This window comes from Teleopsis dalmanni, chromosome X (assembly GCF_002237135.1).
Source record: "Teleopsis dalmanni isolate 2A chromosome X, ASM223713v2, whole genome shotgun sequence".
In the NCBI taxonomy this organism is placed as follows: Eukaryota; Metazoa; Arthropoda; class Insecta; order Diptera; family Diopsidae; genus Teleopsis; species Teleopsis dalmanni.
In genome coordinates, this window is record NC_051848.1 from 8,302,711 (window position 1) to 8,316,032 (window position 13,322).

The window sequence follows — 13,322 nt, forward strand, 5'->3', positions numbered from 1 at the left end:
AGAGGTTTTTTCGAACAGTAGTGAACTACAACAACAAAAAATTATTTTTTATATTATTTTAAATTTATTGAATTTTTGGCTGACCATACAGCTGTTTCCAATACCCGTCATCAGTGGCCTTGGAAATAATTCTTGTATTTAATTATTTGTAAATAATTATTTTTGAGACTGCAAGTACCTGGAATCGAACTCGTGCCCTGCCAAATTTGAAGCTCAAAGTCAGAGCACTTTCACCAAATGATCCAAAGCCGTACTTGACTTTTTTATGTTCGCATATATTTCTGGAGTTTTGTTACTTATGTTATGAAAAATTTGATTAATAATTTTACTTGCTGTGTTTATATTAGAACTAAATTATAAACCAGCTGTAGAATAATTTAATTAATTTATTGATTATATTTTTATTTTTAATTGTTAGATTTCAATACTATTCTGTTCGTAGAGGCAGAATAATATTTTTATAATAAAATGTAAAGTATTTTTCTTTAAATTTTCACGCAAATCCTACAATTGCAATTCTGAATAAAAATAATAAAATACAACGACTTTAATTGCAATAAAAAAAAATATTCTGAAGTGTGTTCTCATAGTAATTTATATTGATAGTAAATTTTTGACATGAATTTAAAATTATTATTTTGAATTTTTAAACATTGATCGTTTATTTCAGAGACCCCAATATCTTTCCATTGCAACAAGTTGGTGTAAGACGGACAAGTAAACCGTCATGACGGCATAGACTTTGGCGGAAAATTTTCATTAATTCCTTTCAAATTAACATCCAAGAAAACTTTAGCACTGTCAAAAAAATACATTAGGAAATCATTCCGTTAATTTAAGAAATGCAATTGAAATACTACTACAATGTCCTGCTTAATTTTGCCTTTTCTCCTGTAGCTTTTGGGTGCAGTCATCTTTGTTTAGCATTTCATCATTTCTACGCCTTAAGCTAATCTCAGATTTACTCCTACTGATTCTGACCAGAAGTTTTACTCGAACAGACGATTGGCTAGGAACATATTGAAAACTTTCGCTAGCAGTAAAACGGGTTAATGGGACAAACCCGTCTTTGGATTCAACAGACAATTTGGAACAATTCAGCTTATGTTCAGTTAGTTTATCTACACAAAAGGCCTTGTGACAAAGTTCACACACCTCCATTTTTGCTTGGATCTGAGTGATTTTCTACATAAAAAACAAATTTGGTTAAATAATGCAAAATGTTAATGTATTATATGATTAATTAATAATAATTATAAATTAATAATCAAGGCACGTCTATGTAAATATAATTTTTATAATATTCATTATTTATAATATGCGGTATAGTCTCAATATCGCGAAGTAATAAATATATACAAGTCTATCAGTGATGATATCATATATCATATCGCATATGATTGTGATTTAATAATTAGTATGGAAAAGTGATTAAGATAAGATTGAATTATATCCATATTAAAACAATTATTTTGATTTATTTACTTATCTGCTCAACAAGATGAATCTGATCTCGAAATTTATATATATGACCAAATAATAAAAAAAAATTAGATATTAATTTTTTAAGTAATTTGCGAAATTATTTTGATTTTATTTTAAAAAAAGATAAAATAAACTAAATCAAAATTTCTTGCTTATAATAAGAGAGTTTTAAAAATAACCGAGAGTATTATTCATCTTCATCGTGTATTTGGGTGTACTAAAGTATATATGTATCTCAATTAAATAATAAATATAGTAATTGCTATTGGAACATTTTAAATTAAAATTGAATAATATTTATATAGAACCATTAGTTAAAACCCATGCCTAGTAAGCCATTTTACTTACAATAAACAGTCGTTGGCTCATAATTACTCCAGATCGCTTTGGGTTAGGTCAAGATGATTGGCAATTGAACAAAAAAATATCTGGAAATAATAGCTGAAAAAAAAAATTTATAAGATTTATTCTTTGGACTAAAAATTTTGAATATGTAAAAAAGTTTTTTAATTTTGTGAAAAAATTTTTAATTTGTTCACATTGTTGAAGTATATTTACTAACATGCGAGAACAAATAGAGAGCAATGCGTTCACAGTTTCTATTTTTATCGAATCAGATGTAGAGGGTCTTCTCAATATTTAGTTGTTTTCCATACCCAAAATATGAAAACAAACTCTGTAAAATGTGAAATAAATGAAATTATTTATAACTAATAAAGTCAATAAGAAGGTAATAAATACAATAATTCATTAGTTCCTTAATAAGTCTTTGAGTGAATGTATCAGATATATACCTATTTTGACGCTACATAATTCTTGCACCTAACAATGAATCTATAGAATCAAAAGAATTTTATCTATAGATAGAATCTATCTACCTATTGTTATCTATCTATATATAAGGTAGATATGTACCAAAAACAGATATATAATTTGTAGGTAATATGTGAATTATGCGATGTCGACAGCCACATTTAATATTAGTATTGGAGTCGATTTAGTAGTAGTAGAATTAGCCATAGCAATTAGTAAAAAGGGATTAGTGGATGCAAAAATTAATTTAATTTTTGATTAAAGATAAATTTTTTTTGACTGACAAATGACTTGTTTTAATCTGAATTTTGTTTTGATAATCTTGTCATAAAAATAATTACTGAACGAAATATTTTTTTTTGTGAATTGCGACTAATATTATTTTGGCAACCATGGATACAATTCGTCTAAACTATTACAATCATTTAATTAATATTGATATATGTTTTTGTGAATAGAAGCTAATTTTAAAAAAATTCTGATTGATAACTTTTTAATTGCAATATAAAATAAATTTAAATGGAAGCAAATTTTTTGCACATTTAAATAAAAAAATGTATTTTTACTTACAAATTACAGATGGGTTTTCTTCAAATCACTGATAACAATTTAAACAAAAACCATTTAACAAATTTTAAAACAAATTTAGGACCAAAAATATTTGAAACATTCTATATAGGAAAAATATTATAACTGAAAATATTAATATTAGTTTCAAAGCTAAAATATATTATTAATCAAAGGAAACTTGGTTAAGCCAAATTCAACACTTTCTAGTTGTAATTACAGGCAAATATGTACTTTGTATTCATATTTATATAAAAATAATTACTTCTTTTCAAATAAATAATAATATTTCAGCTAAAAGAGGTTTCTCAATGAAATCGTATAGTACCATTACGAATATACTCGTTTAGTTAAATAAAAGTAAACAAACTCAACTAATTTGATTAACACTAATATATTTCAGTTCTGATGTAAGGATAAATCAGAGAGGGTATCAAAATGTGTATCGGATTTCTGAGAGGCTATACCAGACTGAGATATCAACTCAACAAAATAGACTTTTGAAGAATCAATATCTACCAGTTTTGGGAAATTATCGTGAACCGTTCGAAGATATTCTCGGTGAATGCTCTAAAGTAAGCAGGGTTATATATCTTCTACCTATTTAATTTCTGTATTAGACAATTTAATTAAAATAAGAAGCTACTGCCATGGGTTTACACAACAATTTACATTTGTATGCATCTTTCTGATAAGCGCACAAACGTTCCCAACAAAAAAGACGTTTGTTTGTAAGCCTTTGAAAATTCGTTGTGAAGGGTATTCAGTCTTCTTCCATGTCGAAATTAAATTCTTTTTTTTTTCTTTTCATTAGAAGTGGGATTATTTCTAAATATTTAATTAATTTCTATATATGGTATATTATTAAATTTCAATCTGTTTTAAATAATATAAAAATTTTGCTAATATCTTCTACTCCCATTGTAGAAATCTCAATAAATTCATTTAATTTTAGTGTTTGATTAATTTAAACATTATTTATCTTTTTTATCCTTTAGCATTAAGTATTTATTTATTTTATTATTCACAGGATTTGATTGCACAGTAGGGATTTTATACAAAGTAGATGGTAATACTGAAAACTGATACAAATAGAATTTAAAGTAAAAGTGATCTCAGCTACATAAATAAATTGTCAATGAAATTTTAGATAGACAATATATGTTTCTCTAAAAAATATTGAACTATTATAGAAAACTGAAAAAAAAAAATAAAAATAGCAAAGAAACTACTGAGTAGAGTCTTAAGCAAAAGTAACACAATTTCCCAAGAAACAGCATCACAGCAACGATTTATCAATTCTCGAAAGCATATGCCGAGCACATAAACACAATCGAAACCGAAAACTCAAACCGACAATGTTGTTAGCAATCCTTGAAATATGTAGATTGCTCTCATTTTGGGATTTGTGCGCTAAAACGCAAAGGTCGGTGTGTTCAGTTCAAGATAGTAGTTGGTATAAGAGTTATCTTAAAATTTTTTTTTTTTGTTAATGTCTGACTATATTTCAATTAAATAATTTTATTTAAAGTTTTTTAATAATAGTAAATAAGTATAATTATTATTATGTAGAAGGATTTGCACAGTGACTTAGAGATCTTTTGCATTTAGTGTATTTTTCCAGGTTCAATATATTGTGGTGTTTTATAGTATTTCCGTTGTCTCATTTAGGCAGTTTAACTCATTAATAGTATGTGCTCATTGCCTTCGTTAAAGCAGTTTATTTGACTTATGTTGGTAATGAAATTTGATTAACTGTACAAAGCACCGTACGGTTAATGTGCTTTTTAACTTAGTTAAGAATAAATCAAGAGAAATCACACCAAAAATATCGAATTCAATAGTGCAAAACATATTTTCCAAAAGGAAAATAATCAAAATTTGACATAATCGATACATAAAACAAATTGTAAATAAACAACAAATCCAACAATTCAAATAAACAAAAGATAATAGTCTTTTAAAATACGTGTTTTTATAAATAAATATTGTACACAACATTTTTCGCATTTTCTTCGTTTTCCATTATCATACAATTAATTTATGCTAACAATACTAAACTAAGTATTATTTGTTAACAATTAAAATGTTAACAAATAAAAGGTCTCCTTTCACAAAAATTTTCGATGCACAAAAACTCTTTCATATGCATAAAGTAACTTGTGCCAATGGAAACGATCGAAGCTTAATTTGATTAATATAAACTAATTTAATTACAGTGGGAACATGGTATAAGGCCGCTAATGAGGATAATTTACTATACAAAAAACTTATATATATATATGCTTTATGAGCTTTTATAAAAAAAACAAATAATAGTACATTCACACTGCCTCATATAGGCAGTTTTGCTCATTATAGCCACTAATAAGGATGATTTGCCATACAAAATGCTTTCATATAAATGAGCTTATTATGCAGCTCTTAAAAATACATTCTCCACAAGGGAAATTTTCAAAACTTGAAATTTGTATCATATGTTTTATATATAAAACGTAAATAAACAACAGCTGAACTGTAAACAAACGTACTCACAAAGTAATTATTTAGTAAAATTTTTGTTTTTATTAATTGAATATGTAATCGATATATAATAAGAATATAAATGGTTTGTTGTATCAATTACATATTTAATTTTTTGTGTGATATATTATTAAGTGACGTTTATAAAAGTTGTAGCAGCTGCATAAATGACCTTATTATAATAAGAACGCTCTCTCATTAATATAAATGAACAAGTATCTATATGAGATAGCGTGAATGTACTGTAAGGCGAAAGTGGAATGCAACCTTTAATAATAAATTTCCCAAAGGGAAAATTAGCGAAATTTGAAATATTTGTCAGTTATTTCATATGTGAGATCTCAACAAGTAACCTAATTCACATGCATTAATCAGCTTATGCTAATGGAAACGACCAAATCTTGATTTCATTAAAATAGGTAATTTAAGCTGCAGTGAAAACATAATATTATCGAATTTTATTGCTTTATCCGATATGAGATACTCATACAGATACTTCTTTTATTTATGCATCAGTGCCGGGCATGTATTTCGAGATATCATTCTGTTTTCTACAAAATAAGTTAAGAATAATATTTTTTTAACAAATCCTTTAACATTTTAAAATAGCGTCTATCCCTAATAGCGTAAACTCAACTCTTTCTGTGCTTATATGTACTTATATCCGATTTACGTTCGCAGTAGAAAGCAAAGCAAAGTATCGTGTTACTTGTGTACTGAATATACAAGACAGCTACAACAATAAAAACAACATTATTAGCATTTAAATGTATTACAATATTTTTAAGGATTTGTATTCGATGTACCTGTTTCAATCGTGGAATCACATTCAATTTACATATCTAGGAAATCTACTGTATGGCTAATTTGACCAACGCATTTGGGTTTGATAGTTTCGTTTCTATTTGGCCTTGTGCGGTTACGACTTTAATCAGTGCCAAAGAAAATTATCACAGCAATGGAAGTACAAACAAAACAAAAAGAAAAAGAAATATTAAAGAAGAAAAGAACATTGACAACAAATCTCAAGAGTATGAAGGAAGACGTTCAAAAGTAAAATGCTAAAAATCTTGAAAATTGACGTATCAACGTTCGTTGAGAATACTAATTCCTTGCTGTGTAAAGCAAGTAAAATAAACAAAAATATAAAAATAAAATATGAGATAAAATAAAAATAAAAAAATAAAGAATAAAATTAAATGAAAAATTAAAAAAAAAAAAATTTAAATGAGTAAAAAGGGAAAAAAAAAATAAACAATGAAAAAGTATAAAAAAATAGTAATAGAAAATAAAACCTTAAAAAAATATTTGAAAACAAAAATTAAAAATTAAAAAAAAATCAGCTAATGTGCTTTTTGTACTAATATTTCTTCTGGCATCTCACGGGATCAATGATAAAGATAATAAACCAATACCAAAATGCTACAAAGCTGAAAATATCTTAATAATAGGTGTACTCGAAAGGTGCAAAGTGTAGCAAAAAACAACAAGTCGCTTGCTTAAAGTCGCTAATATCTACACAAAACAACGACACTACTTTTTCTATCTAAACGACTAGTTATAAAGTCGCTAAACATCTTGGCGACTGTAGAAAAAAAAATGTTACCAAAACGATCTATTGCGAACTAAAAGTATTACAGTAGACGCGTAAAATTTTGTTTAGCAAACTAGACTGACTGTCACAATAACCTAACCGTACTTTTTTTTTCTATTACAATTATTGAAAGAATGAAGGCTAAGACGTCGCTCTCATTTTAGGAAGGAAAGGTAGAGCATAAAATCTATTTTCGCATACTATATACGACTTTAATGGTGAAGCGGGATATTGAAATGTTATCTCTCAACTCCAAATACTTTAAGCTGTAACAAACAATTGTATTTCAATTGTTTAGAAGAATATCTTACATAAATGTTTCATATTGTGAAGTCTTACAAGTGTTCAATCAAATCGTAGAATTTCAATATGAAATAATATATATTTCAAAATAAATTACGTTGTAGATAATTACATACAAAATATAATACAAATTGACAGATTATGAATATTACTATTAGCAGTAACAGTCCAATGAAGTAGCATTTTGATGCAGTAGACACATAATAGACACATATTCGATTTGTTCATACGCTTTAGCATGATAGTATTATTAGATTCGAGTGAAGAATAAATGGTACAGTATATGGTACAGTTAACTTGAAAAAATAAAATTGGATTTCTCGACGAATTCTTCGAACGGCACGGCTTGGTCTGAGCCAGTGAGAGACTGCTAGGTTGGGAGCTCAACAACTGATATTTCTCGGCTTTCATTACAAATGCAGAGTATCTTCTGTTCAATAAGGTTCGGTAAGTAATACAATGTTCTACCACTCGAGAGCCAGCACTCCAATGTTTTTTTGTTCTTATTCATTCTAGTTGGATTCTATGGGAAGCTCAGACACTTTTTAACTCATTGCTTGTCTTTATATTGTCTCTAGTTTTATTGGTTCAAACTTATCTCAGCTATCTTTGGACTTATCGTTTATAAATAACATATCTAGTTTTTTTGATTCTGACTAACAGATTGGGATAAGTAGTTCGAGTTAATCTTACTTATTTATTCAGACGCTGCGACTTTATTAACTACTTCAAACACTGGTATATTTTATTATAGAATTTTTTAACATATCTTTTTAATGAAATTTTTTGTATATTATTACAGTGGATATAATTTTAAAAAATAAATGAATATTGTTGTGCAGTATAATGTAATTAAGTAGGTTGACAGTGTGTCAACACTCCGTTGCAGCACTATTAACTATCTTCATCTCCTTATTATCCTTTTTATAAAAAAAATATTGTGTCTTTAAAGTGTCTCGATAACTTATTTCTAAAGATAAGAACAAATTTCAATCTTTAATAAATTCTTAAATTCAAAAAATATTTATCAGTTCTAAATGAAATAAAATGTTTTTAATTAAAATAGATAAATATTATTGTTTTATCGCTCACTTCCCGAGCTTTAAAAAATGCTTGAAGTAATTTTAAGCTATTTGTAATAATACAAATTATTTTCATTAAATGATTCAAAGTATTTAATCCAACCTAGAATAACAGCAAAAAGGGAAATCATCTCTGCAATATCCTTCTAAATATTCTTCTTAAAGCTTTTCCAAATGTATTCAAAGGAGAAAAATTGAGAATTTCAAACAGTTTGCTGAAGTTGCCAGCGATTAGTCAGGATGCATTACAATTCCATTTTATTCCCTTCAACCGTTATTTTCTGTTTTTGATTTTATTACTTTCCCATAGCAAAATACAGTTTATGCTTTTTTTTGAGATACTTTTTGCAACATCCTAGTTCGTATTGAGCTATTGCAACTGGGACTTAAGCGGTGTTAAAATAAAATCAATTTAACATAAAATAGCAGCTGCGTGCAATATTCATCAAACTAAGAACAAATGGAACTAAAGTGAAGAGCTAGTGAAAGTGAAGGGAGTTCAATCCTAACTCAATTTCATTAAAATATTGATGTCAAAAATGGGTAAGGGCAATCGGAACACATCACCTGCGATTTCAGTTGCTCATCAAAACATGCACGAGTATACGTATACGTAAAGGATACATTTCACCTGCTGCAATCATTGTTGGGAACGAAACCACAATCCAACCGAAGGCGTAATACCCTTGTGAATTGACCTTTTATGTTGGCAATTTTTGCTATTCGTTTTCCCTTTACTGTTGTCTCTGAACTATTGTTGCCTTTTCTGAATTTTAGATTTAATGCTTTCATACTATAGAAATGCTTTTGACAGATACTTTCGGAATTTTGTTTTATAGAAAGATGGAATCTGTTTCTTAATATATCCCTTTACAGTCTCAGTTTTGTCAAATTATTGCACGATGCCAATATAAAATTTATTTGTCAGTGATTTGACGCATATCATGTTCACTTTTTTTTACCTCTGTTACCTTTTATATCAGTGATGCTGAAGGAAACAGTTTTAGGCTATTTAGATGGGAATTGATAATTTTATTATTTTATTCAAGTGCAACTTAAAGCCAATAGAATTAATAAAAATTTTAAAAGTAAAATAGTAACATATTAAAAAGTAATATATTTTTACATTAAATTGGTATTAATTCTTTAATTTCAATAAATTAATTGCACTCTTCACACTCTTTTTGGAATAAGGGTTTTACTCTGAATACTCTAAAAATGGACAACACTGCGTAGGATACATCTACCAAATACATTTTAGGTAGACACAACTATTCCAAAACTTAATATTGTATTTATCATTATATGGAATAACTTATGTTCCCCGCTTGCACCAACAAGTATTGGTTGAATATGTTACTATATTACAAGTGAGTTATATATCACTATATCACACAACAGATACAATGTCTGTCACATACGGAGGTGTTAAAACCGTCCCATGCATTGAAAAGAAGTATTTTCAGGCTGTCACAGAATATAGCATGTCACTAACTAGAAACTGGGACTATATAAGCATAGATATGACGTATGCAAAAGAAATGAATTTATGTACGATACTATAATCGTGTACTGGGCCGATCATAGAAGATGATACGATAATATGTTTATTTGACACATTAATACTGCATGGACTGTATGGGCACATAACCCGAATGCCTATTAAATGAAGACAGCAGAAAATATTCAAGTGACCTTCAAGTGTGAAAGTCTGCCAAAAAAAGATGCCCAAAAGTAAATCTACTGACTGCAGTAAGAATGATATGAGAAAACCATAGAAATATGTTTGTAGAATGGTAGAAAGAAGTTGAAATGACAGCTGTACATGTACTTCCATCTGTTCGTAGTACAGATTCTTCTCCCAGTTCTGCAGTACTGTGTATTTATTAAACATACTTACTTGCAATAAAACTGAGTAGCTTTATTTTGTTTAAATATTTTTCAATTGTAAAATATTTATTTTATTTTCATTATAAATTTTTTTCACATGAGATTGTTTCCAATTCCATTATCGAAAATATACTAATTTTAGGCAAACAAATAATTTTGGACACAAAAATTAAGGTTTTGGTTGCGGTTATAAGGAATCGGAATTTCTATGTAAGTTTTTCCATAATTTTTTTATAGCTAATTATCACAGGTCTCACAAATTTCATTATCAAATTTCCAATTTTTTTTTAAATTTATGTACACTAATAAAATCTGGGGACTTAAAAAACTGCAAATTTTAGGCAGACGAAAAACTTTTTGGACAAAAAAGAATTTTTGTCACCGATTAATAATCATAGTTGGAGTTTCTGTATTAACCTTTTTATATATCTTTGTTTACATATGTATAAGATATACGTAAAGTTATATCAGGGTTTTAGTGATTACTCAGTTTTGAACCACGTTTTAAAATTTTTTTATTTTACATTTTAATGATCAAATGATCTAAAATTGATATATACCACTGGGTGTGGTAAAATTTTTAAGTCTTATTATATATGTTTTCATAAATTGATTTTTTTCAATTTTTGTATTAAAGAAAATTGCAAATTTCAGGCAAACAAAAACTGTTTTGGATGCAGAATTGAATTTTTTTGATGTAATAATTTGGAATTTGGTGGTAAGTTTATATAATACCCAATTTTATTGTATATTTAAATAATATGATGAATCTAATCATTTTTGTTGAAATTTTGTGCTATATAGTGTTTAGAAATTTTTTCAACATTTATGCGGTTATTTTCCTCTGTAATCCAAAAACAAAACCCAACTAAGTAAGTAGACGTTTGTATCAAATTCTATATAAATATATTTATATTTTTATATATATGTAATATATGTTTATAAATAACATTCGTATATGTATCTAAGATATATATCAAACTATAACACTATTTAATCTATTTAATAACAACGTCTACTGTATATATTGCAATAGACACTCAGTTAAACGAATAACAATATAAGAATCCCTATATAGGGGAGACTATCAAAAAATTGAAAAAAAAATTTATACAAAAATTGGGCAATGATTTCTCTTAACAAGATACAGCAGGATGTGATGAAGGCATCCTAGTAAGCATCTGGGCTGGCTTGTTAATCTGCCTCCTTATCAGTTCCTAATATGTATGAGTAGAATTTAGCGTAAATATCTTTTTCAAATTTTGTTTGTATGTAACAGCTTTCAAATCTCTTATATATATATATTATTATGATTTAGGTCGTTTCATTTTTTGTGCATAAAAATTTTTACTTTAGGCATTTGAAATAAAATTCATACTTTATTTAATTCTGACATTTTTTGTTTTTATAAAAACAAAACGAAAAAAATATATTGAATTTTGTTTAAAATAACAATGTGTTAAAATGTGTATATATATGTAATTATATAAAAAACTTCAAAAAATAATTTTTTATATTTTAAAAGAGAAAAAAAATTCCATTAAAAACGTTAAGCAAGTTGCATTAATAAATGCTTTAAATATTTAAATATATATTCAAATATTAAGTATAAATATTATGTAAATATTAAATATTAATGTATATAATTTAAAAGTTTTTTTAAAAATATTTAAAGAGTAAAAAAAATTTGTATATGATAAAAATCGAGTTTTTAAAAAATATATGTACAGCAAAAGTGTATTATTTTATCTTATCTTATCTTGTATAGTATCTTATTCTCTTATTTTATTTTATTCTAAATTTTCATTTAAGATTTTATAGTTTTTAAAATTTTCACATTTTTCATTTATCATTTCAGACTCAAAATTTGCAGTTGTTATCAAAATTCAATCTGGAAATACTAATCGAATTGGAAACTAATCTGTAAGTTAAAAATATTTATTGTATATAAATAATAAAAAAATAAATATTTTTGTCATTTTTCTATTAAGTAATAAACATGTCAATATTTCTATTTTGAAAGTGTGTTAGTCAGTATCGGCTGACTTAATAATTATTTATTTTAATTTTTGTCAAAAATTATTTTGTTCAAAATAAAGCCGACTGGTTTGATGTGACGACAAAAATTTTTGACAAAATTTTGACAACAAATTTTTGACAAAAATTTTTGAGGTGTAATACATGCTCTAATACGTATTTTCATTTCTAATTTATTTCAAGAATTTTAATAATAAGAGTTATAGAGCCATGGCGGTGATAAAGCTCCAGTTATCTCGATAACTGAAGGTTTAGACACCAAATAATGAATGTGAAGTCAATTAATGTTCATAGACCAGACCAAATCCAATTTAAGAAAATATTAATACATTTATAAAACTAAGCTTTAATGTAAAAATAGATATTAAAAATGTTTATTATTATTATTAAATTTCAGACATAGAATTTAAAATTTAAATAACATTCGAACTGGTACTAAAAGCCACGTGAGTATGCATTCATATAAAGTAATAATTTACATATATCATTTATATTTTTGTTCAAATATAAACAATTTAATTTAAAAATATTTTTCACCGTGTTTCTTTGAATATTTAAAATCTTTGGATATTTTTATATTTTTAGGCATCTAAATTTTACATTTTATATAAGAATCGAACTGGAAATTATTGGTAAGCTTGCATTTTTTCTTATTCTAATATATAATTTTATATAATTAAAGCCATATAATTTTTTGACAATATTTTAGTTAATGAAATAACTTAATAAATCTTCCTACTTACAGATATTTTAAATTTTATAAAATAGTAAATAAGAAAAATATACTTTTATTATTAATATTAATATTAATATTAATATTATTAATGTATTATTATTTTGAAGCCTTCTTCAATATAAAAAATATCACAATACATAAGTCAGATTACTATTTTTTTACCCAAAACAAAATCAAAACAAAACGAATATCTACTATAACATAAATAAATATATTTAGTCATTTTTTTTATATATATTTACAAAAATTTTTAATTTCATACATCAGGTTTCAAGGATTTGACAAGATTTAA

The 13,322-nt window shown here is 26.2% G+C and overlaps 2 long non-coding RNA genes across 3 annotated transcripts; one reads left to right on the top strand and one right to left on the bottom strand.

Annotated features, from left to right (window-relative positions):
• Positions 1-577: 577 nt before the first annotated feature.
• LOC119689031 lies at positions 578-2,965 on the bottom strand. 2 transcript variants are annotated; one of them, XR_005253334.1, is made up of 5 exons: positions 2,869-2,965; positions 2,048-2,161; positions 1,834-1,926; positions 858-1,185; positions 578-798 (listed from the first exon to the last, which is right to left on the bottom strand). It is a non-coding gene; the product is annotated as an uncharacterized LOC119689031 (long non-coding RNA). The 2 variants fall into 2 exon arrangements; XR_005253333.1 differs by lacking the exon at positions 2,048-2,161.
• A 7,383-nt stretch (positions 2,966-10,348) lies between these two features.
• On the top strand, positions 10,349-13,322 carry LOC119689032. The gene is made up of 7 exons (XR_005253335.1): positions 10,349-10,467; positions 10,912-10,975; positions 11,062-11,129; positions 12,116-12,180; positions 12,692-12,740; positions 12,880-12,926; positions 13,298-13,322. It is a non-coding gene; the product is annotated as an uncharacterized LOC119689032 (long non-coding RNA).